Source organism: Octopus bimaculoides, chromosome 29, assembly GCF_001194135.2.
Source record: "Octopus bimaculoides isolate UCB-OBI-ISO-001 chromosome 29, ASM119413v2, whole genome shotgun sequence".
Classification (NCBI taxonomy): Eukaryota; Metazoa; Mollusca; class Cephalopoda; order Octopoda; family Octopodidae; genus Octopus; species Octopus bimaculoides.
Genome location: NC_069009.1, coordinates 11,727,845 through 11,733,634, shown reverse-complemented (window position 1 = coordinate 11,733,634; position 5,790 = coordinate 11,727,845). Strand labels below are relative to the sequence as shown.

The 5,790-nt window shown below is 36.2% G+C and overlaps 1 long non-coding RNA gene across 1 annotated transcript in view; it reads left to right on the top strand.

Annotated features, from left to right (window-relative positions):
- The window catches only part of LOC106874689 (uncharacterized), an 11,567-nt gene that overhangs the window by 4,459 nt on the left and 1,318 nt on the right, over positions 1 to 5,790 (top strand). Inside the window, exons 2-3 of the long non-coding RNA XR_001410032.2 lie at positions 1,473 to 1,520; positions 5,012 to 5,083. This is a non-coding gene — a long non-coding RNA (uncharacterized LOC106874689). The remainder of the gene's footprint in view (positions 1 to 1,472; positions 1,521 to 5,011; positions 5,084 to 5,790) is intronic.

Here is a 5,790-nt window from a genome sequence, read left to right as displayed (position 1 = left end):
TTCTTTGCAGCCTCATTTAGTGCAAGCGTACCATCATCCATGCGAACACATTTCTCTCCTACGACATCACTATTCTCTCTCCTACACTGTCTTGCAACACGAAATACCTCGAGTCTTTGGTCCTCACGGCGCAGAACATTGGCAAATCTTTTCTTATCTGCTTCCCCTCTGGCTAAATAATCCTGTCGCCTAGCTTCCCTTCTGGCAGATTGGTAGAATTCCCTGCTACCACCGTTCTTCCAGTCCTTCCAAGCCTGTTTCTTTTGTCTAATAGCCCCGTCTACCTCCTTGTTCCACCACCACGTTACTCTGGGTCGAGAGGGGACTTCAATTAAAAATATTTCTAAGTGATTAAAATATTGTGTACATCAAAAAGTCAACAGGTTTTTTTCTTTTCTTAGGAAGCGCAAAGATAATGTGTGTGTATATGTCACAGATAGCAAATGTGTGTTTGTGTTGACATGCCATGACATTCATTATATGTGTGTGTATTCTGTATGTGCGTATACATGTTGACGTCACGGAAGCCATGTATGTTTCGTCAAGAAATAACAAACAAAAATTGTGTTTAATCATATAGAGGTTCAAATATCACAGTTTGTAGTGCACTGCCAAAGATAAGTATGAAAATAAATATGCAAGAAAAAAATGAAGATAAAAATTTACTACTTCTGAGATATTTCAGTTACACAAAAACCTAAGAGTTTTGGTATTATCGAGGTTAATGCTAAAAGATGTACTGCTTTGTGAGTCTTTCACCTTCTGCTTTTAGTTCTGACTTGATTGTTTTGTCTAAATTAGATTATGAAACCCAGTCATTGTTATTTGACCAGGAAAAGAATTTATTATTGGTATTTCACACTGGGCGGGCCTGGTGACATTTTTCTTTGGTTTTCTCATGGAACTACCATAATATCAATTGTGCTAAGACACAATCATATTCTTTGTAATGAAAGTCATGTTCTTTAGTCAGATTATATCCAGTCTCTATAGATCGCAGTGTGCTAATGTATTACAAATATACGCAATTAACATGATAATTAATCTGCTACCATTGATTAAGTTTCTAAGACTTTTATGTCTGAAATGTAAAAGATGAGAAGAATCTCGCTTAGTGGAATCTAGAGTTTTGGGTACAATGACATAGATTTGGCACAGAGATAAGAAGAGAAAGACAGAACTAAGAGATAAACAATCTTATTAATTGATAATTAAATGAGATAATTGCAGAATTGTTAGATTATATAGGAGATATAAATAGGGAGAAGAGATTTAGGAAGGTTAGTCTATTTTGTTGTGGCTCTAAATATTGAGCTATTAGATTGAGACACCTTAGAAAGTGTGGCCAAAAGCATAGTGGTCACCAGTTGACCATTGATGATAGATATGTCTCACAATAATAAAATATAGATTATTAATAACGATAATAAAATTATACTATAAAATGTATAACTTGAAAATATTCATTTCAGAAACTCCAATGTGTGTGAAGAAAGTTCTGACAACATCACAACAAATTGGTGAGTATAAAATAACAGCACTTAATAGATTTCTATAAACTTACACTTCACCTGAGCTTCTTTAGTTTATCGACAGAGAACAGGTTCCGTTCTTAATTTACATTTGAAAGGTTAGCTGTGTAGTAATTAAAAAAAATATATTGATATTACTGAAATTTCATAAAATATCCAACGGGTTAGCATGGTTCATAAAATGGATAATTTAGAAGACAAAAGAGTTATATTGTAATTTGGAACAGAGAACTAAAATATGTTGTAGTGTAGGGTTAAATGGTGCACTAATGACGTTTTTGTTTATTTTACATTTTTTTACTATGTTTACTGATAGGATATTGTTGTTGTTGATGTTGTTTGGGCAGATACATCTCATAATCTGGTAGACATAACAAAATGTGTTCCAAGTGTGAACACCCTGACTTTTTTGCTGATAGTAAATCTATCATTACAGCCACAAAGCATTGTCTTTATCCAAGTAGAAGACTTTGATTTGCTGCTGAGATAGCGATTCTCTCTCTCTTTCTCTCTCTTCATGATAGATACTTACCGTAATATACAATATAATCAAGCGAAATCGGGATGCCACCTGTGCCCAGCCTCGCCTTTCTGGCACTTGTGCCCGCGGCATGTGTAAGGACTTTCGAGAGAGATCGTTGCCAGTGTCCCTGGACTGGCTCTTGTGCGGGTGGCACATAAAATACACCATTTTGAGCGTGGCCGTTGTCAGTACCGCCTGACTGGCCTTCGTGCCAGTGGCACATAAGAGCACCCACTACACGCTCTGAGTGGTTGGCGTTAGGAAGGGCATCCAGCTGTAGAAACTCTGCTAAATTAGATTGGAGCCTGCTATAACCATCCGGTTCACCAGTCCTCAGTCAAATCATCCAACCCATGCTAGCATGGAAAGCGGACGTTAAACGATGATGATGATGACTCAATGACGTTGTTTTCATCATTTCTCATCTGATGTCCATGCTCGTAGGGATTCGACGGGTTGACACTGTCCAATCACCCGCACACTTTGATTGATTGTTTGACTGAGGAACACATCTCAATAAAACAATCCAGCTATGGTGGTATGCCCTTCCCAACATCAACCACTTTATAAGAGGTCCTACGTGTATTTTTTGTGACAAGCTCTAGAAAGATTGTCCTGTCCTCAACAAAATTAAACTTTTTCCATCTAACTTGGGCAAAGAAATATCAGACACATCGAAAAAAAAGAGGAGAGTAAACAGTTTACTTACCAAAGGAAGCTCAAGTTGAACCGATTAACCAGTTCAGACCAATTTCAGTCTTGATAGCAAGATTTACATAGATGTACTTGCTTAGAGATCAGCCACAAATCTACAAAATAATGGCTTTAGGATTGAAAGTGGGCAGAAGGCTAGCATCTCGGGAATTGTTGGGTGTGTGGAACATACATTTTCAATCTGGGATGCAATACGAGTTTGAAAGATTATTAAAAGGGTTTTGAATGTTGTATGGGTTGATCTGGTTAACCCTTTCGTTACTATATTTCTGACCAAAATACACCCCTCATGAGTTTCAATTAAATTCTAAAATAATCATGAATTTAGACTAGTCTCATTAAACACCTGTAACTTTTTTATTTATCAACATATTAATGTGATATTTGGAACATAATTAAAGAAAGGGTTCTTAATCAATTCTATTGCATAATTTTTGTCTCAAAGTTCTCCACGTACTGGGCGGGGTGGGAGTACTGCTAGTGTCTCTCACATGTAAATATTGGTTCAGCTTCACAAATCGTACTCGCATCATAATACTGGAAACATCGCCAAAAGGTTCCTGATTGCTCCAGTAATTTGTTATTCTGGGTAATTGTCTAATACCCATAATAATATTTATGGAAAAAATGCCCGTATTTCATGTACGGTTGCAGGAAACCACAAGCTATCTTTTTTTTCCGGCTTGTTTACATTCTGCGTAACGGTTTGTTTCCGCAGTAATCATTTCAAACAAGCATGAAAAAGAAGTCTAATGGTTTCGCTCCCTGAGAAAGATTATGGGTAGACCCGGTTTCCTCAGAAAAATTGTTAATAAAAATATTTTTTAAATCTTTTTCTGGTGTAAAATCATCCTCGCTGTCGACGTCGCTGCTTTCAGTTTCGGATACAGAAATATCCAATTCATTATTGTTCACCACGTACTTTTGTAGCTCATTCATTCTTTTCTTCGATATCTCCATATCTTCTGTTAAAAAAAACCTTCAAATTCGGAATCACTGCTTGATAGCATGAAACTCCTCTCCATCTTCAAAGTTGAAAAAAATTAACGCCGCAAAAAATGTGGAAAAAAATCTTCCAAAATTCACTGAGTTCAAATATCACGCCAAACAATATCGGGTACAATAACTCAACTGTTTGCAAAGTGAAATCAAGTGTTTTAACGAATGTACTAACGAGATTTGGGTTCAAATATACATTTAAATAACAATGGGTACTCTCGGCCGGCTACAGCTGGGTTGGTCTTATGAACTAAAAAATTCTTCAGCCGGATACGGCCAGGTTAGTAATGAAAGGGTTAATGCTTATGGTTCTGTACCACACAAATTGTTGATGAAACCAATGGACTTCTTTTATATACAAGAGAAGATTAGGGATCTGATCAAGAGCTGCTATAACAATTTCAAAATGCAGTCAGGACAATATTTCACAAGAGACTGGCGTCGTCTTGAAATTGGAATTGCTGTAGGTAGCACAATATCAGTCATTTGATTTATGCTTTGATTTTGAGATGTTATTTAGATCAGCAGATTGATCAGAAGAAATGGCTTGAGTGAAATCAGCTAAGAACATACTCATGGATGACATAACAATATTAAGAATAGACTGAAAGGATATGCAAGTAGTTCTGGATAGACTGGATTAACTAACTATGTGATAAAGAAGGCAGTTTAAAGCAAATAAGTAATGCAGTCATTTGTCAAAGTTCAGCAGAAGCCTGTGAAGTTGAAAACAGTAGGAGAAACTATGACAAATGTTGAGGGCAAACGTGTGAAATGTTCAGGACGGAGATACACTGCCTCATTGTCTAATAAGCGTAAAGTGATTGAGATCAAGGCATAAAGAAAAGATGGGTTATAAGCAATAAATAAGTCAAGGCAAAAGAAGAATGTTGGTAAGTGAACTCTAGAGGTAAGAGGACAATGACATGTCGTATAAGAAAGAAAAAAACAGAGCTACGAGAAGAACAGTCTTATCAAATGATAATTGAATGAAATAATTGCAATATTGTTAGATTATGTCGACCGTCAAAATAGAGAGAGAGAGACGAGGTTTAGGAAGGTTGGTCTATTTTGTTGTGGACCTAAATAGTAACACAGTGGAAAGTTTCAAAATATTGACCAAAGCCATTGAGGTCATGAGTTGACCATAAATAAGAATGTCTCACAATAATGAAGAATAGACTATTTACAGAAATAAAGAAATTCTAGTATGATTTATAAAACTTGGAAATATTTATTTCAGGGAGTTAAAACTTGGAGGAGAAGGATCTCCTGAGAGTGGCTAAGAGGTTAGGAAGCAATTGGTGGCAAGTAGGTGAGTATAAAATTACAGTATTCCATTTGAAAGGCTACCTGTAATTTCCACTCAAAAGGTTACCTGTAAACTACTTGCATTAAAGGCACTACTGCTATTTCGTAAAATATCCACTGAGGTTGGCATGGTTGGTAATAATGGATAAACTAGAAAACACAAATAGTGTGAATACTGTCTTTTGGAAGAGGGAACTAAAATATGTTGTTAAAGGGCGAACAGGTGAATTAACGACAAAGTTTTGGTTTGTTTTACATTTTCACTGAGTCTACTGCTAGTTTATTGCAATGAAGAAAATGTGCAAAAGTTAAATTCCATGACAAAGCATCTTTATTCCAACCTAAGACCTCAAGTTAGGTTCTTCTTGAAACCATTATTGATCGGGTTATTGTGTTGGAAGCTGATAATTCCAGTTATATTGCCATAATGGAACAAGTTTACCACATGACATATGTCTGTAGATGCTTCAATAAAAAGTGACTTAATAGAGATCATACAGCCAAGTGATATCAAATTCCCTCCAGCCCCCAAATAAAAGAATTCTTTTGAGGAAATTTACCTGAAAATGAATATTCACAAGTGAAGCCAAACTGGAGGTGGCCCCTTTCACTTAGACTGACTTGATAATAACTGAATAACATCAGGTGATTTGGTCAAATCTGGAGTCCATTGGGGAATGGTCAGAAGAGTTATTTGGAGAGGATTCAACT